Genomic DNA, 25,220 nt, shown 5'->3' on the forward strand with positions numbered 1-25,220 from the left:
TTTTCCCCTCATTTTCTGACATTTATTCCCACAGACGTACCTTTGTTTTGTTTTTTTTGCCCTGCTTGAAAAACAAGAGCCAGGGTGTTGGAGAATATATTGTGGGCATATATACCCATATATATTATATAAAATATATATATTTTGTATTTGATTAAAATTTAAATGGATCTTATGGATTCTATGTGTACACAAATGGATTGGTGTAGATGAATAATACAACTATGCAAAAGACATTACACATAAATAAAAAGTAATACATGAAATGGATCTCTAATAATAATAGCAATTAAATGCGTCACTTACATCACATTATACATAGCTCGTTTCCATGGTTACGACCACCCTGCAATCCATCAGTGGTGGTTGTGCTTCCACACTATAGGAAAAAGGGTCAGCCTCTCTGGTGGCCAGGACCATGGGAGCGCACATAGAATAATGCTTTTTCCTATAATGTGCAAGCACGACCACCACTGATGGATTGCAGGGTGGTCGTAACCATGGAAACGAGCTGTGTATAATGTGATGGGAAAATGAATCCAGCCAGCAAAGGAAGCAATATGGATAATAACAATACATTATTAGTAAGTGCCTTGTTCTAACTTTCTTTACATGATAAACGCCACTTACTGAAGTGAGAGGATCCCTTTAAGCTGCATTTACACGTATCAATGAGCAGCAGATTGGCGGGAGGGAAGCGTTTGCAGTGATCGCCTCCGCAGTATGAGGACGAGCAGTCACTGTCACTCGTCCTCGTACAGCTGCATTGTTTCTGGGCGTCAGGCGCCTGCATGACCAGATCACCGATGAACAAGTGATTCACTCGTTCATTGGGTGATCGGTGGCACCTTCACACAGGCAGATGGTCGGGAACAAGCATTCACAGGAACGTTTGTTTCCCTATCATCTGCCTTATAATTGTAACGTGTAAATCTACAGGACCTCTTCAGCCAGTCTGTAGTTCGATGGTGCCAGGCATCAGTGATGTACCCATACTGGTGGCCACGCTGTATAGATGACATGATGCAATGTAGTTGGCAGGAAATACTAATCATCAAATGAACTATAATCTGTAGGAAGTAAACAAAGTGTCTGTGTACCACAAGGGCCTACGGTTATACAGTCTGAACACTAGACATAAGAGGGTTGATCCATATATTTTGCAAAATTGCTGCAACTAGTATTAATTGCCAATATTATTATTATTAGAGAGATCCATTTTATGTGGTATTTTTTTATATATGTGTATTGTCTGATAGGATGTACTTTGCAAAAGCTGTGTGCGGCAGAGCCTTAGGCCCCTTTTACACAAGCGCGGATGCGATGCGTGAGGTGAACGCATTGCACCCACACTGAATCCGGACCCATTCATTTCTATGGGGCTGTTCACATGAGCGGCGATTTTCACGCATCACTTGTGCGTTGCGTGAAAATCGCAGCATGCTCTATATTCTGCGTTTTTCACATAACGCAGTCCCCATAGAAATGAATGCAAGTAAGTGCGGATGCGGTGCGATTTTCACGCACCGTTGCTTGGAAATGGGATGGAGACCCGATCATTATTATTTTCCCTTATAACATGGTTATAAGGGAAAATAATAGCATTCTGAATACGGAATGCATAGTAAAATAGCGCTGGAGGGGTTAAAAAAAATAATTTAACTCACCTTAGTCCACTTGATCGCGCAGCCAGCATCTCTTCTGTCTTCTTCTTTGCTGATTGCAGGAACAGGACCTGTGGTGACGTCATTCCGGTCATCACATAATCCATCACCATGGTAAAAGATCATGTGATGACCGGAGTGACGTCACCACAGGTCCTGTTCCTCCACACAGCACAGAAAAAAGACAGAAGAGATGCCGGGCTGCGAGAGCAAGTGGATTAAGGTGATTTAAATTATTTTTATTTATGTTTTTAACCCCTCCAGTGCTATTGTACTATGCATGCTGTATTCAGAATGCTATTTTTCCCCCCCCCTTATAACCATGTTATATAATAATACAAATAATACAATCTACAGAACACCCATCCCAAGCCCGAACTTCTGTGAGAAGTTTGGGTTTGGGTACCAAACATGCGCAATTTTTCTCACACGAGTGCAAAACGCATTACAATGTTTTGCACTCGTGTGGAAAAATTGCGCGTGTTCCCGCAACGCACAAGAGGCCTAAGACATGCCCCTGCAAGAGAAAAAAACGTTACTGCCATCCAGATGACATCCCCACTAGTCAGCGGTGGTTCCTATAATCCATACCTCCCAACTTTTTACACTAGGCCACGCCTCTAACTCCGCCCAAAACATAACTATACACTAATCACACCCAGTCCTCTTAATGCCCCACATAGTAATTATTCCCACTTCATGACACCGCACAGTATTATGCCCAGTTGTGCCCCCGGTAACAAGCCCACATTGTGCCCCTCGCAGAAAGTAAAAAAATAAACACCAGATACTTACCTTGTTCCTAGCAGCAGCAGCAGCACATCGGCTGCCTTAGTCTGTGAAGGCAGTCAGCCTTGGCTCTGCCTCCGGCTGGCCCCGCCCCTACACAGACCAGAGGTGTGGAGAGCCGGTGTTCTAACAAAAATCCTTACTTCGTGAAAATACCTTACCCCTCGTGACTTCCGGGGGGTGTGCGCCTCAGCGCAAGTACACTACCACGGCACAAGTAAGATAAAATTACATGGTGCTCTGACTTACAGACATCATGCGTGCGCCGTCAGGGGTAAGGAGATCTGAAAGTCTTTTTTCCTTACCCTCACACTGCGCACGTGCAGATTGTGAAATCTCCTTCCTCTCACAACTGTTAGGGTTATGCGCCGCGCTCCATGTGATTTTATCTTACGCATGCCGTGGTAGTGCGCTTGCGCTAAGGCGCACACCCCGGAAGTTACGAGGGGTAAGGAATGATAAAGCGGGGAGCCGATGCTGGCGACAGCTCTCTGCTTCATTATGGCAACTGTCTCTACTTCCTACGGACGCAGGGACAGCTGCCAGAAAGCGGGACAGAGCTCTCCCATATGGGGACTGTCCCACCGGATCTGGGATGGTTGGGAGGCATGTATAATCGGGGTGTCTGCCGTTTTCACATCCACTGCTGCCTGACTAACGACACATTTAGCATGTGAAGCTAGTGTTGGCTATGCCGAGTGGGATGTCGAAAAAAAGTAGGTGCAAAGTCAGTGATTTACAACCGTGATTAGCAGGGCTATGGAGTCAAAGCCGGTATTGGGTGGAGGCAGGGTTTCTACAAATTATATAAAAAAAAATATATATAAAATATATATTAAACTAAGATTGTATAACTTATTAAGGTGTACTTGTCATTTGGCTTGTTTAATATTATGTAGGGACGGAGATTATTTTTACTAAAAAACAAGGTGTAAAGAGTCTCCTTACAACAGTCTGGCTGCTGCTGAGGAGAGTCCGTCTTCAGCTTTCTACGGAGCACAGAAAACAACATACAAAGGCTTCTCAGCCTGCCCCTCACTACCCCAGCCTCTGGCTCCATATAAATACCCTCTCTGCTTGCTGGCAGCAAATACAGTGAAGGAGTTTAAGCATGCATGGGATAGGCATAAGGCCATCCTTCATATAAGATAGGGCCGGGGCTAACCATAGTATTCAGTATATTGGGCAGACTAGATGGGCCACATGGTTCTTATCTGCCGACACATTCTATGTATGTTTCTCTTATCCATGGGGGAACAAAAGGTAAGAATGGAACTGCAGCATTCGGCGCATAAGTGCACCATATTCCTGTATACTTCCTGTCAGCGCTCAGAGCCGGCAGTCAGAGTCTCCCCTTCTGAGGGCCACTGAGCGAAGGGAGAGCAGCTGACGGGAGGTACATAGGAACATATCCAAAAGAAGAGATGAAATCCAGCTTCCCAATAAAAACTGAAGCCTTTATTTTTCAAACAATAAAAACTCCCATGTACAGATAGACTCCCTTCTACGCAGTTCAGATTGATACATCAAGATCCTAACTCATGAGTAAGGAGCTCGAATTATCGATCTGAAACGCGCAGATGTGAGTATCTGTACATGGGATTTTTATTTATTTTTTAAATAAAGGCTACCCTTTTTATTGGGAAGCTGGATTTCATCTCTTCTTTTGGATTTGCACAAGCTTGCCATGTTCCAGGCACCTCTGTGCTTACCAGACGGTGAGCAGACGCGCGCTGTTGTGCTACTTTGGACTGTACACAGGAACATAGTAAACTTACTGTGAGCGCCGGATGCTGCCGTTCAGGATAGCCATACAATTGTTATGTCACTTATACTGCCCGTTGAATGCCAAAAAACTATGGTAGAATTTTGTTAATAGTCTTGAAAAGCCCTCATACAGCTATGCTGACGGAAAAACAAAAATGTAATGAATTTTGAAAAGTGCAGAGGGGAAAAAAAACAAGCCTTAACCTCTTGAGTCCCAGAGGACGTTTCAGGTTTGCATTTTTGTTTTTCCTCTCTGCCTTTCCAGAACCATAATTATTATTATTTTTTTCCATTCAAATAGCCGTATGAGGGCTTGTCTTTTGCAGGACAAGTTGTACTTTCTAATGGCACCACTCAATGTTACAAATGGTTTAGTGGGAAGCTGGGGGGGAAAAAAAAATCCAAATGGGGTGGGACTGTAAAAAAAAAAAAAAAAATACGGGTTTTGTCTAGGGCTGCAGTTAAACGATTATTTGAATAATAATTTCATCGATTAATCGGGGAAAAACGCCAAAATGACCAAAAAAAGGGGGTTTATATGATTTTACTTGAAAAATTATGTTCAAAGGCCATATTAAAAAAAATTGTGGATGGCGCTGTTATGGGGGGGACCCTGTGGATGGCGCTGTTATGGGGGGGGGACCCTGTGGATGGCGCTGTTATGGGGGGGGGAACCCTGTGGATGGCGCTGTTATGGGGGGGGGACCCTGTGGATGGCGCTGTTATGGGGGGGGGACCCTGTGGATGGCGCTGTTATGGGGGGGGGACCCTGTGGATGGCGCTGTTATGGGGGGGGACCCTGTGGATGGCGCTGTTATGGGGGGGGACCCTGGGATGGCGCTGTTATGGGGGGGGGGACCCTGTGGATGGCGCTGTTATGGGGGGGGGACCCTGTGGATGGCGCTGTTATGGGGGGGGGACCCTGTGGATGGCGCTGTTATGGGGGGGACCCTGTGGATGGCGCTGTTATGGGGGGGGACCCTGTGGATGGCGCTGTTATGGGGTGGACCCTGTGGATGGCGCTGTTACGGGGGGGGGGACCCTGTGGATGGCGCTGTTATGGGGGGGGGGGGGACCCTGTGGATGGCGCTGTTATGGGGGGGACCCTGTGGATGGCGCTGTTATGGGGGGGGGGACCCTGTGGATGGCGCTGTTATGGGGGGGGGACCCTGTGGATGGCGCTGTTATGGTGGGGGGGGACCCTGTGGATGGCGCTGTTATGGGGGGGGCCCCTGTGGATGGCGCTGTTACGGGGGGGGGGGGGGGGACCCTGTGGATGGCGCTGTTACGGGGGGGGGGGGACCCTGTGGATGGCGCTGTTATGGGGGGGGGGGGACCCTGTGGATGGCGCTGTTATGGGGGCACTCTGTGGATGGCACTGTTATGGGGGCACTCTGTGGATGGCACTGTTATGGGGGCACTCTGTGGATGGCACTGTTATGGGGCGGGGGAATCGGTGGATGACCATGCTATGGGGGGGGGGGGGAATCTGTGGATGACCATGCTATGGGGGGGGGGGGGGGAATCTGTGGATGACCATGCTATGGGGGGGGGGGGGGGGGGAATCTGTGGATGACCATGCTATGGGGGGGGGGGGTGGAATCTGTGGATGACACTATATAGCATCTTATGCTATATGTGTCTTCCACAGATCCCCCTTCCCATAACAGCGCCATCCACAGATCCTCCGTAACAGCGACTGGCATAGCAACGAATCGGCCGATTATTAGATAACTTTGATTAATTGTTGCAGCCCTAGTTTTGTCTCTACGGCATTTCTTATGTGGTAAAACTGACCTGATGTCTTCGTTCAGTATAATTACAGTGATATCACCTTTATTTAGTTTTTCTTGTGTTTTAATAAAAAAATAAAAAAAAAAATATTTTGTCTAGGGAGCAATCATAAGGAGAAATAAAATGGCCTCCGTCTTATTAGTACACACAGAACTGGTCCTAATAACACAGCAGCACATGTTACTTTACAACACTGAGCTAAAGAGCTGCTTCATCCTCCTCTCTGCTCTGCTTCTCAGGGACTATGATTCTAAATACAGTTTAATATGATCTTTTTATATTTTATAGTTAGGTCTACAGAGACATTTTAGGGCTCATTTTGGCTGGATGATCTGTAGTTTTATATTGATACCAATTTTGGTTGTGTATCACAATGTATATTTTTTTGTAAGTGAAATGATAAAAAAAATGTTTGTTAAACATTCATATTTTTATATTTTTCTTTTTTACTTTTTTTTAGCTCCCCTAGGAGGATAGAATATCCTGAGGATAGGTCATCAATAAAAATATCCCAGAAAACCCCTTTAAAGAGGTTGTTTCACTTCAGTAAGTTGTATTTATCATGTAGAGAAAGTTAATACAAGCCACTTACTGATATATTGCTATTATCCATATTGCTTCCTTTGTTGGCTGGATTCATTTTTCTATCACATTATACACTGCTCGTTTCCATGGTTCAAGAAGGTACAAGGAATCATCGTGGATGATAGGTACGTGTCACTGAGGTTCCTGGCCTCGGAGTAAGAGACGTTTTTTATGTGTCAGCAGCATTTGCTGTTTGACACCTTAATACTTTAGAAGGGCTGTAATAGCTGATCCGGGACGGCCCTTACTGGGGGTAGTCAAAGTGCTGGGTGGGTGACTACTCCCCACGTTCCAGGCCAGGTTTTCCAGGCATAAAAAACAGCCAGCACTGCCAGGTGGAGAGGATTACCTCCGTCTGACAGTCGAGCTCAGGAGGTCTGTGTGCTGGGATCTGAGGCCTCTGCTGGGCTGGAGAGAGGAGACCCATGTGTCAGGGGAACAGGCCGCCTAAAGCCTGTATTTGAACTATGAGGCAAAACTGCCACCAAGGTGACTTTTGTTTTATTAATTTGCCATTGGGTGTGAAGTAACACCAACATTGCCAAAGTGACGTTTTGTTTTTGGCATCATGTGCGAATAAACACTGACGTTTGAATTACGAACTTGTATTTTGCCTCTGTACTGTGCCCATTTATCCTAACTACCAGAGAGAATCCTCACAATGGTTACAAACCATCCTGCAATCGATCAGTGGTGGTTGTGCTTACACACTATAGGAAAAAGAGTCAGCCTCTCTGGGGGCCGGGACCATGGGAGCGCACATAGACTAGTGCTTTTTCCTATATTGTGTAATGTAGGAATAAGCACTAGCCTATGTGCACTCCCATGGTCCCAGCCACCAGAGAGTGTGTAAGCACAACCACCACTGATGGATTGCAGGGTGGTCTGTAACCACAGAAAATAGCAGTGTATAATGTGACTGAAAAATTAATCCAGCCAGCAAAGGAAGCAATATGGATGATCACAATACATTAGTAAGTGCCTTGTATCAACTTTCTCTACATAAGTACAACTTACTGAAGTTTTAGCTTACGTTGTAGTTTAATAGGACCACGTGGTAAGCTTGGTTTGCTGTTAGAGAGACCCCAGCACATCAGAGTGAAGGAAAGGCTTCCCTGATTGCTGCAGGGGGAGCCGTTCCTGGCCTGGACGTGCTCACTTCGGGGTTAATTCAATTACTTATTCACCGCTCTTAGGGTACAGACAGACCAGAGCGCGGACGCCACTATTGGGAAGACTCTTAGAATTTATTTAGACAAAAATTACTAACTTGATAATCCTAACCTAAAACCAGTGTAAATTTCCAACACATACTTAAAAAAAAAAAAAAAGCACGTAGCAAGAAGATTTCAACCCAAAATTTATAATCCAGAGATGATAAAGATTCCATTTTTGCACATAAGAATCTAACAATGAGAACACAGTTGGCATATTGATAAGGGCTTTTCGTCATTTGGAAGGTTCACAACATGCACATTTTCTCCCGGTAGTCAATATGGTGGCGGGCATACGCCGGATTCTGCACAGAATGAGGGAAATCATCCATATGGCGATGCATAATAATCACATAAATATATAGATGGATGTGACAGACACAGGGCCTGCATTATGAAGTGAATGTCTCCATATAGTCTATGCAGAAAATCTGCCAAACTCTACAAGCTACCACCCACAATAAGGACCCTCAGAGTTTTCCATTAGTGTGTAGTAAAGGGGGTTGATGGCTACATCCCTGGTGGTCTTGAATAGGGCTGAAGTTAGTGCCAATTCCATGCTTTACTTACTCAAAATCAGTGCTGAACAGGGTAGCGGGGCCTTCTTTTTCTGAGTACAGAGTTACAAAGCCCCCCAAAAGCTACATGATAAAATTCTTCCTGCCACTAGAGGGAGCTGAAGATGGATTTGTATGGCTCAATGGGAGCTTTAAAAAAAAAAAAAAAAAAAAAAAAAAATAAAAAAATGCAGAAATACAGAAATATTCTGTGTAGCGCCCCCTAGTAACAGTGGATACAGGAGCAGCGTGGCCCTGTAAACACCATTGCCAAGCTGGCAGACATCTACTGGCCATACCATATATCGGATGCAGCCTACATCTACAAGCAAAAGTGTTAAAAAGCTGAAGCCTGAGTGTTTCTGGAATTACCTGCCGCGCTCCGTGTCTCTCCTGGTGGTTGCAGTGACCCGGCCTCGGACGCGCTGATTGGCGTGACGTGCTCAGTCCTCCAGTTTCTGTCTCAAGGGCCGACAGCGATCTCCTCAGCTGTGGAAATGATCAGAAAGCAGAATGTAAGCGCGGCCTATTGATCTGGAAATGTAGGACGGGTAATATTTCCAAGGTAGCAGCAGGCGCCCCCATCAACAGGCAAAATTTGGAAGGGCATTGTGAGATGAGGATCGCTGGGCCAGATGTAAAACTGTATCATAAAATATAAATATATATATATATATATATAAATATAACCCACATGAACAAAAGTCTGCAAATGACATTTAGATAATAAAATAGCAACTTAATGCCCGGGTATCACTCACCTGGCATCTTATATTCCAGCCTGATGCCAGATTAGACAAGAGAGCCTTACTAGAAGCTTAAAGGGCATCTGTCAGCAGTTTTGTACCTATGACACTGGCTGACCTGTTACATGTGCACCTGGCAGCTGAAGGCATCTGTGTCGGTCCTATGTTCATATGTGCCCGCATTGCTGAGAAAAATGATATTTTATTATATGCAAATTAGCCTCTAGGAGCAAAGGAGGCGTTACTATTACTCCTAGAGGCTCTACTCTCTCTGCAACTGCCACGTCCCCTGCACTTAGACAGCACTGATGACGTTTACACCGCCTGGTCCTGTCAAAGTGCAGAAGACGAGTCAGATGTAGAGAGAACTGAGACTCTAGGAGTAATGGTAACGCCCCCGTTGCTCCTAGAGGCTCATTTTCATATATTAAAACTTACATTTTTCTCAGCAGTGCAGGCACATATGAACATGGGACCAACACAGATGCCTTCAGCTGCAACAGGTCAGCCAGTTTCATAGGTACAAATCTGCTGACAGATGCCTATAAAAGGGGCTGTAAACTTAAAGTTTTTTTTATATAATACAATACAAAGTCACTTTGTAATGTAAATCTTCCTTCTCTGAAAATAACCTGCAGTGTAAAGAATGGAGGGTTGCATCATAATTGTCACGGCTACCTCAAGGTATCGGCACACATTTCTACTGTTACATTTTCTTTTAATACAAATATACCCCCTGCTGCTTCCTGAACCTCATCTCTTTAGTATATCCGGTACAGACTAAAGAAAGTGAACTTATAGGAAATATATATAGACACGACCCTAGATGTCAAGATAACAATATAAAAACCTCTACTCTTTACACTACAGCCATTATCTGCAAACAACACTCCATCTGTTTAGAGTGTACGACACGTGCAAACATTAAATGTGGGACAGAATAGTGATTTCCGCAGAGGGCTTCTACCTGCAGACAGAGATTTCTACAGACACTGGTATAATGTGGGTGAGGTCGGGGGTAGTGCCAATGATTTTGTGTTTGCTGGAGCTTCTCATCGCAATGCTGTGGATTCATGGTAAAGGGGACTTCTACAACACCGACACCTAGGTCTGATAGTCCCTACAGGCAGATGTCACACATTTTGGGAGTCCGCCCGTTCCATATTCACTTTTTCCATTGTCTACAATTCACCTGATTTCTGGAGTGTAATAATATTACAGGCTATAGCTACTAGAGAGGGGTCGTTGATCCAGGGAGTTATTCTGATGCCTGATTGGAGTCGGGAAGGAATTTTTTCCCCCTTTAGGAAAATTGGCTTCTACCTCAGTTTTTTTTTTTTTTGCCTTCCTCTGGATTAAGGATAACAGGCAGAACTGGATGGGCGGACAGAGGGCTTTTTTCTGCCCTATAACCTATATTATGCCTTTTCTAAAGACTACTTTATCTTTCCTGTGGGTCACATATTACAAACTAAGGCCCTGTGCACACATAGAGGTTATGCACCTACTGGGGACATCTCTGTGTGCAGTCCGCTAGGTACTGAGAATAAAGACTAAGGGCCACAATTTGCGGATCGCACACGGCCAGCCCTATTATAGAAAATGCCTATTCTTGTCCGCAAGACAAGAATAGGTCATGTTCTATATTAGGGCTGCACGATATGGGAATTTTGTGCGATTGCGATTAGGGCCCTAAAAATTGCGATAACGATGCAATATTTTAAGGGAATTGTGCTAGAGGTCTATTTGCTTGGATTTTCAAGCCAAAAGCAAAACACAAACTACTGATAATGCAGAAATGTAGTTATGCTTAACTCCAGAACTGAAATGCACAGTGTTTTTCAAAATAACATCTTTTACTAAATTAAATAACATATTTGCATTACTGAAAAAGTACAAAATACAAAACTTGCCATTTTCTTAATAGCGCTGCACAGAACAGATAAATAAAATAGAATAAATAAAATAACATTTGTTCATTAAAATAACGACTTGCCTCCAGCCCCTCCTCCGTCCCCATACTGTAACTGATGTATCGCCAGCCGCGCTGTGCAGCATAGCGGCGGGCGATACATCCGTGTCAACCATCGCTTTATAAGGCGCACTGCCATTCCCCCCCCCCCCCTCACTTTTGGGGGGGGGGGGTAAAAGTTTGTCTTATAAAGCGAAAAATATAGTAATATAATAATTGCAGCATTTTTGGGTCGGCCAATTGGCGATTGCGATATGGCGATTAATTGTGATTGCTTTGGCGGTATATTGTGCAGGCCTATTCTATTTTTTTTTTTTGCAGGGCTGCAGAACGGAACTACGGATGCGGAATGCACACATTGTTCTGTCTGCATATTTTGCGGCTCCAGTGAAATTAATGGGTCCGCACCTGTTCCACAAAATGGTGCAGACCCGTTCATACAGGCATTTGAATGGGCCCCAATGGTGAGGTCAGAACTAATAAGCGGATGTCAGGAAGCCTTCGGCAATAACGACACAACTACGAGAGCGCAGCAAGCGATTACTGGTTCACAGAAATATTACTGTAAAGACCGGAGTAGTAAGAGCGTGAAGTATAAAGAGACGGACAGCGCGGTGGGGTCATCTCTGACAGAAAGGTCTGAATTCAGCAGCGCGGATAATAGACAGGGCCGGTAAGCGGGAAGACGCAGTTACAGGAGGGCGACAGCATCAAGTGACAACACAAGGAGCCGAGGGCGTCTCTGCCCAATACTCTTCCTGATACAATTCACACTGGCGGGAAGCACCTGGTCCAGCCGTGGTATATATTGGTCTTATAATCAGACCCTTAGATTCGGTTCACCACACTGTGCTGGTTCTGTCACACTGATGGTAACAGAATCATTTTGGGGTTTTGGGCATCACTATTTTTGTCTGTCAAATACGACAACCTTCAATAGAGTCTCGGACTCAGATGTGGACACAGCGTAGCGCTCACGACAAAAACTGGAGGTCAGCACAGTCCCAGCAGATGCTGATTCATTACAGGCAGGCTGTATGCTCTACATCGGCCAGCAGAGGGCAGCACCACACATTGCTTTCCAATGGTCACATTAGGAGGAATGCTCCCGTCACACACGCCGAGTCAGCTATACACACCCAATGACCCAGCGTATACCAAGAGAATGTCGTTTTACCATCTACCTGCCGCTAGTTGAGAACGGCGAGCCTAATGCATATTATTTCAAGAAACAGTGAAGTCTAGGTGGCCAACATCTGCCCGGCTTCCACACTGCACCTCCAAGTTTATACAGAGACACAGATGGAATTTTAGTTTCTCAAGGATCCTGTAAATATCCCAAAAATACAATCTTGACAAGCCAATAAAATGACTGGTTCTTGTAAGAACCCGGCGCCTTACATCAGGTACTTGCGGGTCGAAACATGTGCATGAATCCTTAAAGGGTTTGTTCAAAGATTTAAACGTATCCCCTGTATGTAAGTGTGTGATCTGTGCCAGTATGTCTGCTGGGATCATAAGAATGGGAGCTTATAGTCCACCCTGTATGATAGGAGCAGCGAGTACAACTTACCTCCCCATTCATCTCTATGGAGCTGCTGCAGACGGCTGTGAACACCCGAAAGCCGCTCAGTTCATGCAGGAGGACCCCTGGTTCTCGTGATCATTGGGGGTCCCCGCAGTCAGAGCCTCACTGATCAGACATGTATGCTGTGGGTAGGGGTTCTCCGGGCATTATAAGATATGCCAGCATTCCTTGGACTTGTTGAAGAATTAACCCCAAGACCTGACTGCTATTACAACCTATGTCCACCAGGTGTCCTTCCTTATACGCAGTTTCCTTCTCTGTAGATTATAAACCAAGGACATTTATCAGAACTGGTGCAAAGGAAAACTGGCTTAGTCGCCCCTAGCAACCAATCAGATTCCTCCTTTCACTTTTCAGTGCCACTTAAAGGATCAATTTGATTTGTTGCTATGGGCAACTAATATGAAATATGAAGATGAAAGACGGCACTCACCAATAAAAGTCCAATTCTTACTTTATTGTTCCACATAGACACAGAAACGTACAGGCAGACGATAGGGGTGCAGGACGCCACACAGGCACCATGAGGCGACAGACGTTTCGCTTAGATCGCGCTTCCTCGGGCCTCCTAATGTGGTGACGCAAATACGTCACTTTTATGCATGAACACTGCCAAGACAGACATGCGCTCAAGCAGCGCTACCGGTAATTTATAAAATACATAAAAACATAAACCTAATAATAAGGTAAAACAATACAACAGTGCCTATAAAAAGACGCTTAAGTCATTACGGTCATTCAGACCTAATGGGCCGATAGCATTGGCTTTAATGATCCAACTAGCTTTCTTACGTAATAATTGAGGTGTCTATCGCCCCCTGTTGGTAAATGGGACTATTTCCAGGCCTGAGAACATTAGAACCCTGGGGTCACCTCCATGTGTCTCGGACATGTTTAATTAGCCGTGGACATCCTTTACCAGATGTCACCAAATTAAAATGCTCTCTTATTCTTTCACATAACGGTCCGATAGTTTTACCAATATAAAAACGACACATTATCAGGTACACCAGGAACCTGCTTCGGCCTGTAATAGGATGGCTGACCCTATGCTGCAAGCTTCGAAACATACCATCCTATGCTGAGGATTGTATCTACAGAATGAACTCTTCCCACATTTGCGGTTGCCCCTCGGGACGTATTCCTTCAGCCATGTCCTCCTGACTTGTTGCTTGGTAAAAAGAATCCTAAAAGGGATAAAGGAAATGGGACACCTCACAGGTTTATGTTTTCATTTAAATATAGCCCGATGGCGGACGCCATCCGTAGGACTATATATCACAATTGGGCTATATTGAGTGGGGATGAATCCTTAAAAAGGCTGGACACAGAGCAAACCTATAGCTGCATTTAGGCGAAGCCCTACCTTGAAAGACAGGTTGGTTAGGAACAGACATTCAGAAAAAAGGCCAGACACATGGCGAAGGAACACTTATCTGGGGCAACCGCAAATGTGGGAAGAGTTAATTCTGTAGATACAATCCTCAGCATAGGATGGTATGTTTCGAAGCTTGCAGCATAGGGTCAGCCATCTTATTACAGGCCGAAGCAGGTTCCTGGTGTACCTGATAATGTGTCTCTGTGGTCGTTCTATATTGGTAAAACTCGGACCGTTATTTGAAAGAACAAGAGAGCATTTTAATTTGGTGACATCTGGTGAAGGATGTCCACGGCTAATTAAACATGTCAGAGACACATGGAGGCGACCCCAGGGTTCTGACGTTCTCAGGCCTGGAAATAGTCCCTTTTACCAACAGGGGGGGGGGGGGGCGATAGACACACTCAATTATTACGTAAGGAAGCTAGTTGGATGTTTAAAGCTAATGCTATGGGCCTATTAGGTCTGAATGAGCTGAACCCGGATATACCTCCATTTACATCCCGGCGGTCCCCCTGACATGAGCATCAGAGCAGTTCATGCTCCGATGCTCTCCTTTGTCCTGCGCTAAATCACATTTTTAGGAGATCCGGCGATGTATTAGGGCTCTCCATGGGGCTGCCAGAAAGCGGCACTGATTAGCGGGCTTTAGCACTGTCCTAGCCAGTAAAACAGCTGGAGCAGCGCTAAAGCCCGCCCATCAGAGTCGGTGACGTCACCGAACACACTGCCGGGCAGAAGTTTCCGCCCGGCAGTGTGTTATGATAAGCAAAAGAGCCAGTGCCCTGCGCGATCTAGCGCAGGGCAAGGGAGCGCATAGGAGCTTAAGATGCTCAGATGCTAGCCTCAGGGGGGCTGCCTGGGTGAAAATAAGGGTATGTGTGGGTTCAGCTCTGAACCTGGACAACCCCTTTGACAGTGTCTTTTTATAGGCACTGTTGTATTGTTGCACCTTATTGGTAGGTTTATGTTTTTATGTCTCACATATATATAAAAATTAGTTTCTGTTTGTTTAGACGGCTGTCTGTACGTTCTTTATGCGCGACCAAACGACTGGACCGATCTTCACCAAATTTGGCACACAGGTACATCAGGTGTCCGGGAAAGTTTTAGAGTGGGTCTCAGCTCTCTAGGACGTACCGTTCCTGAGATAATCCCAAAAAAATGACCTGCATTAGCCAATACAAGCCAGCAAGTCTTTCACTTAAAGGAGGACCTTTCACCAGGATACATGTATTGAAATAGTTATATTACCTTACAGTGCGGCCCCCAGTGATGTCTTTCCGCTTTTCTATTTTTTTCAAAGGACCCCCCCTTTCGTCCGCTGTGGCCCCCATTTGTTTTGGTGCCTCATATGCTATTGAGGCAATGCGGTTCAACTAGGACTTGAATTTGTATTGGGCGCGGTTATCTTCTCCCTGGCTGTGAGCGCAGATCAGAGTGCCCTACTCTTATCCAGGGAGAAGGAGCTCGAGTTCTTGCAAGAACTTGAGCTTTTACACATCCCGAGCCGTGCGCCATCTTGGAGTCCCCGGCGGAGAGCATCGCAGAGGCGGCAGCAGCATCCTGTGGGTAAGTATGAAAAACAACCCTAGAAAATGAGCAACTTGTTCAACCTTTACTAATACTCCCCCTAGGCAAACAGGCATGATGTTAGTTTTACAAATTTACCTCGCACCACCCCCTAAGGGATTCCAAGATGGCGCACGGCTCGGGATGTGTAAAAGCTCAAGTTCTCGTGAATCTCGCGGGAACTTGAGCTCCTTCTCCCTGCATAAGAGCAGGGCACTCTGATTGGATGCACTCGCAGCTAGGGAGAAGACAACCGTGCTCAGGACAAATTCAAGTCCCTGCCTAGGTAAAGCGAATCACCTCATTAGGATATGAGGCGCCAAAACAAACGGGGACCACAACGGACAAAAGAGGAGGTCCTTTGCAAAAAAAAAAAAAAAAGGGGAAAGACATCACTGGGGGCCGCACTGTAAGGTAATATAACTATTTCAATACAAGTATCCTGGTGAAAGCTCCTCTTTAAATCCGAACTGCCATTTACACGGTCACATGTCCCTTATTAGCCGATAGAAGCTTGCAGGTCCTACTCCAGGTTGCCATAACAACTGATCACAGGTTTAAGCAGTTTGCAGGTCCTTAAATATTCAGTCATATGACGTATGACAGCACAACTACACTGCTACATGCATAGGGGGGCAGGGGCCACTATTAAAAGGACGGGTGCTGTGGAGTTCACTGTAACGGGGGCGGACACTGTGAAGGCCTCTGCTAAAGGGGCGGACACTATGAAGGTCACTGTTAAGGGGACGGTCAATGTTAAAGGGGCGTGCACTGTGGAGGTAACCTTTTAAGGGGCGCACACTGTGGAGGTCACCATTAAAGGGGCGCGCACTGTGTCTTTTACCATGGTGATGGATCATGTGATGGGCCATGTGATGACCGGAGTGACGTCACCACAGGTCCTGTTCCTGCACACAGCAAAGAAAGAAGACAGAAGAGATGCCGGCTGCGCGATTAAGTGGATTAAGGTGAGTTAAATTATTTATTTTTTACTATGCATTCTGTATTCAGAATGTATTATTTTCCCTCATAACATGGTTATAAGGGAAAATAATACAATCTACAGAACACCGATCCCAAGCCCGAACTTCTGTGAAGAAATTCGGGTTTGGGTACCAAACATGCCGATTTTTCTCACGCGCATACAAAACGCATTACAATGTTTTGCACTCGCATGGAAAAATCGTGCATGTTCCCGCAATGCTCCTGCACCTTTTCCCGCAACGCCCGTCTGAAAGAGGCCTAAAGGTGACCACGTTAGGAGGCCAGAGGAAATGTGATCTACACGAAACGGCAATCACCTCATGGTGCCTGTGTGGTGTCCTGCACCCCTATCGTTTGCCTGTAAGTTTCTGTGTCTATGTGGGACAATAAAGTAAGAATTGGACTTTTATTGGCGAGTGACGTCTTTCATCTTTATATTTCCCATTCGCTGGATCTGACCGAGACTGAGCCCCACTAAAGTCTGTTGTGAGCCCCGGTGTCACTTCGCAGAGAATGTCCCTTTAACGTAAAAACCGCAGAAGAGAGTTGGAGTAGTGCCGTGCTAGCTGTCGATCTACCTGTCTGCATGCTATTGGCAACCAAGCCAGTTTTCCAGTTTTCCACCAGCCTTGATAACTCTTGGAAATGACTAAAGCAGTTTGCCTTTTAGTGGATTGTTTGTCCTCCATTATACAGGTGCTGGCTACTGAACATCCATGCTTGTTGTGGACTATTATTACATCACGTTATCCACAGGATATGGGATAAACATGACATCAGTGCAGGGGCCGACCCCTGGAAGCCTCACTGGTCATGATATAGCCCATATCCCTGTAATAAATGGGACAACAAGCCGAGCATGCACATTCACTCCAATCATCTCCATCAGACTGCCGAGACCTCGGAGTACAAGTGCTCGGCTATTTCTAGTAATCCCTTAGAGATCTCAGGGTTATTCCATATCCTGTGAATGTAACCATAATACCCCTTTATAGGTCATGTACACCTTTGGAGGCAATGTTTTTTTATTATTGCATTGTACTCACTTTGAGCTAAAAAATCAATTGGTCTTTATTAAATGGAGCCCTTTTTCTGTACAGAGCTGAGATGCTGTAGTAGCAGTCTGTGGATTTTCTGTCTTTGCCTTATCTCTGCTCTCTGACATTATAAACACTCATAATAGCTCAGATCTAATCTTACTAATAAGAATGTGGTGTAACAGTGGCTGCTGTGTGCCGCTGTCCCCCTGCTCCCATCCGCGGTCCCGGGTGCCGTGTTCAGCGGTAATCTGCTGCCAGTGCTTCCCTTTCACCACTGCAGTCCTGGGCTCTGTCTGTGTAGGTACTGTTTGGGATCTGCTCCAGTTTCCTCTCAGCCCTGGCCACAGCATGCTTGCGGCTTGTTTCCTGCAGCACTTAAGGGCACTTAAGGGCCGGTCTGTCACTTCCTGTGCTTTATGCATTAGGTCCTATGACCTTGCTGACCAATCCTAGCCCTCCTGCACATATTTAAGTGGCTCAGCCCCCTTCTCAGATGCCTCAGTGTCAAGGTCTGTGTGTCCTGCTAAGGTTCCTGATTTCTGCTTGTGGTCCTGTGTTTCTGATTCGTACTTGTATTCCTGGACTCTGCTACCCGTTTGATCCCTGCCTGTTGCCGACTCGGATCGCCTGACCTGTACCTCCTGCCCTGACCCATTGCCTGTTTGACTTCGCCTCTGCCTCATCCTTCAGTCTTACACTGTTGTTCCTGGTTACGACTCAGCCTGTTGACAACGCCTGTACCTCTGGTACCTTGCTCAGGTACCTCCTGGTCTGCCTGGACCAGATGCCTTGTGTGCCAATCCTTTTTATGAGGTAGCGACCTGGTGTTCCCCTCGGGAATCAGGGGTACTGTGAAGATCGAGGGGTTCCCTTAGACAACGCCCTTAGAGGCGCTAGGATATGTGGCACAGTAGGTTCACACCCGCTGGTCCGTGACAGTACACTGAGGCCATGGACCCCGCTGGTCACCCCAAGCCTGTCATTCAGGAATTGTTACATGAAGTGAGGCATCACAGTGAATGTCAGGATGTCATGATGCAGTTCATGCAAAATGTTGCTGCTCGTCTGGATGCCATCTCTTCTCCAGCTACTGCAGGGTCGCCAGTCGCTGCGACCCCTGCAAATCCCACACCAGTGAATGTGGATTTGTGTGCCGCTGGTGTGCAACTCCCTCTGCCATCAGGCTATGGCGGAGATCCAAAAACTGGTCTTGGATTCCTGAACCAGTGTCTGATCCACTTTGAGTTGCATGGGCATATGATTCCCACTAAGCGGTCCAAGGTTGCCTTCACTGTGTTCCTGCTGTCTGATGAGGCTCATGCTTGGGCAAATCCTATTTGGAAACATGGAGGTCCAGAGACCACTAATCTGCAGTCTTTTCTTGCTACCTTCCGGCTGGCCTTTGAAGAGCCCAGCCGTACGTCCTTCACTGCATCAGCTCTGCTGTGTCCACGACAGGGTTCCTCGTCTGTGGGTCAGTACACCATCCAGTTTCGTACCCTGGCTGCCAAACTTGCATGGAACGATAAGGGTCAACTGGCGGTGTCTGGGAAGGCCTTTCTGATCGGATTAAGGATGAATTAGCCAGTTCATCCTCTAGTGTCTATCCCATCTGAAGAGCCTATGCAAATAGAGCGCCTTCGATTGTCTGAACACAAAGATTTATGCTGCAAAGCAGAGAACCTGTGTCTGTATTGTGGAGGTAAGGCCCACTTTGTGCGTAATTGTCCACAGAAGCTGGGAAACGCCAATGTCTAGGATTAGTTGTAGAGGTGGTTCTAGACAAGGAGAAGTCCTCTCCGAAACTTTCAGTTCCGGTGACTCTCTCTCACAAGGGAGTCACACGGTCTGTGCCTGCATTCTTGGACTCTGGGTCAGGCGGTAACTTCATTCAGCAAGCTCTGATCCATCAGTACCGGCTTCCTACCATCCGTCTAGAAAGGCCTGTGTCAGGGGCTTCTGTAAATGGACTGCCCCTCCCTGAACCTGTGCTTTCTGTTACTATGGCCCTTAAGTTTAAAATATGGGTTCTGCATTCAGAGATGATCTCCTTCTATGTGCTGCCAAAGTCCGTTAATCCGGTTATGCTTGGTCTTTCCTGGCTGCGTCAGCACACTACAGTACTGGACTAGCACTCCGGTCAGATTATGTGTTGGGGATCATCCTGCCAGTCTACCTGCTTATCAGAGGTCCAACCTGCTTCCTCACCTACTGTACCTGTAGACCTGCCTGGACTTCCACAGCAGTATGCCAGTTTTGTGGATGTCTTTAGTAAGAAAGAGGCAACACCCTGCCACCTCATTGTCCTTATGATCGTCCGAGTGACCTTTTGCCTGGTGCCACGCCTCCTCGCGGTCAAGTCTACCCTTTCTCACTTCCTGAGACCCAAGCCATGTCTGATTACATCAAGGAGAATCTCGAGAGGGGGTTTATCCGGAAATCTACTTCACCAGCCGGTGTCGGGTTCTTCTTTGTGCAGAAAAAAAAAATGGATTCTTATGGCCCTGTATAGACTATCAAGGTCTGAATAAGGTCACAGCCAAGAATCAATAAACTCTTCTGCTAATCTCTGAACTCTTTAACAGGATCCGGGGAGCTAAGGTCTTCACCAAATTCGAGCTACGCGGCGCATACAACCTTATCCGCATTTGAAAGGGCGATGGGGGGGGGACTGCTTTCAACACTCGTGATAGACACTATGAGTATCGCGTCATGCCCTCCGGTCTGTGAAATGCTCCCGCGGTATTCCAGGAGTTAGTGAACGACATCTTCCGGGATCTGCTCTATGTTTGCGTGATAGTGTACATGGACGATATACTTATCTATTCTCCAGATTTGACCACTCACCGGAAGCATATGCATTTAGTTTTATAGCGGTTGAGAGAGTATTGACTTTATGATAAACGCGAGAAATGCATCTTTGAAAAATCTACCGTATCATTCCTCGGATACATAATCTTGGATGCCGGGTTGCAGATGGATCCGGAAAAATTAAATGCAGTAATGGACTAGCCCTGCCCACAGAGTCTTTGTGCTATACAGCGCTTCTTTGGATTTGCTCATTTCTATCGTCAGCTCATCCCGAATTTTTAATCTCTTACATCTCCGATCTCCGCTCTTACTAAGGGGTGAATGCCAGAGTCTGGACTCCTGCGGCAGAGGCCGCCTTTGTCCAATTAAAGAGGTCCTTTGTTTCTGCACCTGTTCTGCGTCATCTTGATGTCTCCCGCCATTTTTTTTTTTTAGAAGTGGACACCTTCTCTATAGGAGCCGGTGCGGTTTTACTACAGAAAGGTTCCAAGGGCAAGATGTTTACATGTGGATTTTCTTCCCACTGAAGTTCTTCTCCACTGCTGAGAGAATTTACTGTATAGGAGACAAAGAGCTTCTGGCCATAAAAATTGCCTTGGAGGGGTGGCGTTATCTATTAGAGGGGGCCCAGCATCCAGTGATAATCTTCACCGACCACAAGAATTTACATATCTGCAGATGGCCCAGCGTCTGAACTTTTGCCAAGCCAGATGGGCACTCTTCTTCTCACGTTTTGATTTTGAGCTTTACTTTCATCCTCAGCCGAAAAGAACATCAGGGCGGATGCTCTGTCTTGGTCATTTAACTTCTACGACCAGCAGGAGGAGCCCCAGTACATTGTAGATCCTGCTCGCTTGATCACAGTGGCTCCTGTCCTAGTAAAGGACATCCCTCCCGGGAAGATATTTTTGCCATATGCCAAGAGAAAACGTATTCTAGCTTGGGGCGAAACTCCAAATTGACTGGTCATCCAGGGATCCGCAACACCACAGAACTTTTGTCTCGCCACTAGTGGTGGCCCACACTGTCTAATGACGTGCCTGATTATGTGTCTGCCTGCACCGTCTGTGCTCAGAATAAAATCTCCAGGTCCAAACCACCTGGGCTGTTGTTACCTCTTCCTGATGCCCCATGGCAACACATTGTTACAGATCTGCCCTCTTCTGCCAGATGTACAGCTATCTGGGTGGTCGTGGACTGGTTCTCCAAGCACTTCGTTCCTTTGGCTGGACTGCCCTTGGCTGCTGAACTTGCTAAACTGTTTGTGAGACACATATTCTGCTTGCATGGTCTACCTTGTTTCCGATCGCTGAGTCCAGTTTACCTCTAAGCTCTGGAGAGCTCTTTGCCAGCTGCTCGAAATTGAGCTGGACTTCTCATCCGGGTATCAACCCCAGACCAACGGGCAAGTAGAGCGGGTCAATCAAATATTAGAAAACTATCTCCAGCATTTTTATTCAGCCCAACACGACAACTGGGTACAATTGATACCATGGGCTGAATTCTTCTATAACAACCACTGTAGTGAGTCTACTGGATCCTCTCCATTCTTTGTCATTTATGGACAACACCCTCGTACTCCTCTCCCTGTTCCTACATCTTATGGGATACCAGTTGCGGATTCCTCTTTTAGAGATTTCTTGAAGATTTGTCGTGACACCAAGGACTGCATCAACAAAGCGGTGACCCGCATGAAATCGAATGCAGAAGAAAACCGCCTCAGTTCTCATCTGGAGTTAAGGTATACCTTTCCTCTAAAAACATCCGCTTAAGGGTTCCCACTTTCAAGTTTTCTCCTAGGTTCCTTGGACCCTTTGAAGTATTGAGAAGGATCAACAAAGTGACATAAGTTGCATCTGCCTCTCTCTGTGCGTTATTCCTAACGCCTTCCACGTGTCCTTACTAAGTAGTTCTAAATCGCTTCTCGACGGCTCCTTCTACTCCAACTCCGGTATCTGAAGATTCTGACAAGATATTTGAGGTCAAAGACATCCTGGACATCAAGAAGCATGGCAAGACGTACTATCTTGTTGGACTGGAAGGGCTTTGGTCCTGAGGAGAGGTCTTGGGAACCAGAAGAGAACATTCATGCTCCGAACTTGATAAAAAAGGTTTCTGTCTCGACGTGAACTAAATAAGACGGGGCGTAAGCAGGGGGGGCTGCTGTAACAGTGGCTGCTGTGTGCCACTGTCTCCATGCTTACCGCTGTGGTCCCGGGCGCCATGTTCAGCAGTGATCTGCTGCCAGTGCTTCCCTTTCACCGCTGCAGTCCTGGGCTCTATCTGTGTAGGTACTGTTGTTCTGGGATCTGCTCCACAGTTTTCTCTCAGCCCTGGCCACAGCATGCTTGCTGCTCGTTTCCTGCAGCACTTCCTTAAGGGCCGGTGTGCGTCACTTCCTGTGCTATGGGTTAGGTCCTGTGACCTCACTGACCAATCCTAGCCCTCCTGCACATATATAAGTGGCTCAGCCCCCTTCCCAGATGCCTCAGTGTCAAGGTCCTTGTGTCCTGCTAAGGTTCCTGATTTCTGCTTGTGGTCCTGTGTTCCCGAGTTGTACCTGTATTCCTGGACTCTGCTACCTGTTTGTTCCCTGCCTGCTTGCCTTGACTCTCCTGTTGCTGACTCGGATTGCCTGACCTATTGCCTGTTTGACTTTGCCTCTGCCACATCCTTCAGTCCTGCACGTTTGCAGCTGGTTAAGACTCAGCCTGTTGACAACGCCTATACCTCTGGTACCTTGCTCAGGTACCTCCTGGTCCACCTGGACCAGCTGTCTCATGTGCCAATCCTCAAGAGGTAGCGACCTGGTGTTCCCCTCGGGAAAGTCTACCATCAGGGGTACTATAAAGATTGAGGGGTTCACTTAGACAACGCCCTTAGAGGAGGTAGGACATGTGGCAAAGAGGGTTTACACCCGCTGGTTCGTGGCATGTGGCTTATAAGCGTTTATGTCCTCTTGGTAATTTAGAGAAAAACAGTTAACCCTTTGAGACAGAAAGGCTCAATATTTTTTAATAAAGACCAATTGAAAAAAAGATTTTTAGCCAAAAATGAGTGAAATGCAATCAAATAAAAACTGCCTCCGAAGAGGTACATAGCCTTTAAGAGGTGAGTACCGTGATTCCCCAAAAATAAGACATACCCATAAAATAAGCCGTAGCAGGGTTGCGGCTTATATGCGCAATATAAGACATACCCCGAAAATAAGCCATAGTGATGGGTGTGGCTATGTACCGGCGCAGAGCGGTAAAGAAGACGCGGGCAGCCCTTCGCATCTGCCACATCGTGGCAGCCGCTGTAGGTGCTGTCTCACCTACTGTACCCCATTGTGACAGCTGCTGTAGGTGCTGTCTCACCTACTGTACCCCATTGTGACAGCTGCTGTAGGTGCTGTCTCACCTACTGTACCCCATTGTGACAGCTGCTGTAGGTGCTGTCTCACCTACTTTACCCCATTGTGACAGCTGCTGTCTCACCTACTGTACCCCATTGTGACAGCTGCTATAGGTGCTGTCTCACTTACTGTACCCCATTGTGACAGCTGCTGTCTCACCTACTGTACCCCATTGTGACAGCCACTGTAGGTGTTGTCTCACTTACTGTACCCCATTGTGACAGCTGCTGTAGGTGCTGTCTCACCTACTGTACCCCATTGTGACAGCTGCTGTCTCACCTACTGTACCACATTGTGACAGCTGCTGTAGGTGCTGTCTCATTTGCCCCACATCTGAAGGTGATGGGATAGTTGTGGGCAGCCCCATCAACACAGTCGGCTCCCTCTGTTATGTCGTTCTGTGCACAGCAAGCTGATGGTGAAAGTGAAAGTCACCTCAGCATCAGTGTGCAGATTGGACCAGGTTCTCACTCGATCCCTGATAAATAAGCCGGCCCCTACACATCAGGTTTGCTGGCAGCAAGCTGTGGGAGAAATAGAAAGTGAAAGTAAAAGTCCCCTCAGCATCGGCATGCAGATTGGACCCAGTTCTCGCTCGATCCCTGATGAATAATCTGGCCCCTACACATCAGGTTTGCTGGTATATCTCTGCCCTGAGTATCTGTACCCCCAGCCAAGAGGTGTGCAAAAAGAAAGTTATTCTGTTGAGTACAAGAAAGGAAATGTGGAGGACTCACAAGGCAAGAATCTAACGTCTTTCTGCAAAGAGATTGCATAATGGTCCAAAAATGGAGGGCAGAATACGATAACCTCAGTCTACAGGTGGACAAAGGAAATGCCAAGAAGCGCAAGTGTGGTTTAGGTCAGCAATCTTTAGTTCCTGAGCTGAAAGACATGATCAGTGAATGGATTGCTGACAGGAGAGCAAAGGCTTTGGTTGTGCGCAGGGCTGATATTCAAGCATTTGCCTTTGCAATGGCACCAGAATTCAAAGCATCACAACACTGGCTGGCTGGCTTCCTTCAGCGATATGAATGGTCTCTCAGGAAATCAACAACACTGTTTAAGTTGGAAGATGCTGAAGTTATTTAGCGAGCACTTGCATTCAAGTCCTTTGTTGATGGCATAAACTTTTCTAAATACCAACTTTGCAATATGATTGCTATGGATGAAACTGCAACGTTTACGGGTCAAGGAGCCCAAACGACAAGTGAACAGAGGGGTGCCTCCTCAATCTATGTTCCCTCCACTGGTCACGAAAGTTCACGTTACCTGTATTTTGACAATTCGTCTGAATGGAACGAAAGTCACACCTCTTATCCTCACTAAGGGCAAAAAAGATCAGATTGAACGTGTTTCCGG

General features: G+C 46.5%; 1 long non-coding RNA gene across 2 annotated transcripts in view; it reads right to left on the reverse strand.

Annotated features, from left to right (window-relative positions):
* Window positions 1–25,220, reverse strand: part of LOC122943138 — a 48,867-nt gene that overhangs the window by 6,549 nt on the left and 17,098 nt on the right. For both annotated transcript variants that reach the window (XR_006390831.1, XR_006390832.1), the window contains exon 3: window positions 8,743–8,859. This is a non-coding gene — a long non-coding RNA (uncharacterized LOC122943138). The remainder of the gene's footprint in view (window positions 1–8,742; window positions 8,860–25,220) is intronic.

The sequence above is a fragment of the Bufo gargarizans genome, chromosome 7 (assembly GCF_014858855.1).
Source record: "Bufo gargarizans isolate SCDJY-AF-19 chromosome 7, ASM1485885v1, whole genome shotgun sequence".
In the NCBI taxonomy this organism is placed as follows: domain Eukaryota; kingdom Metazoa; phylum Chordata; class Amphibia; order Anura; family Bufonidae; genus Bufo; species Bufo gargarizans.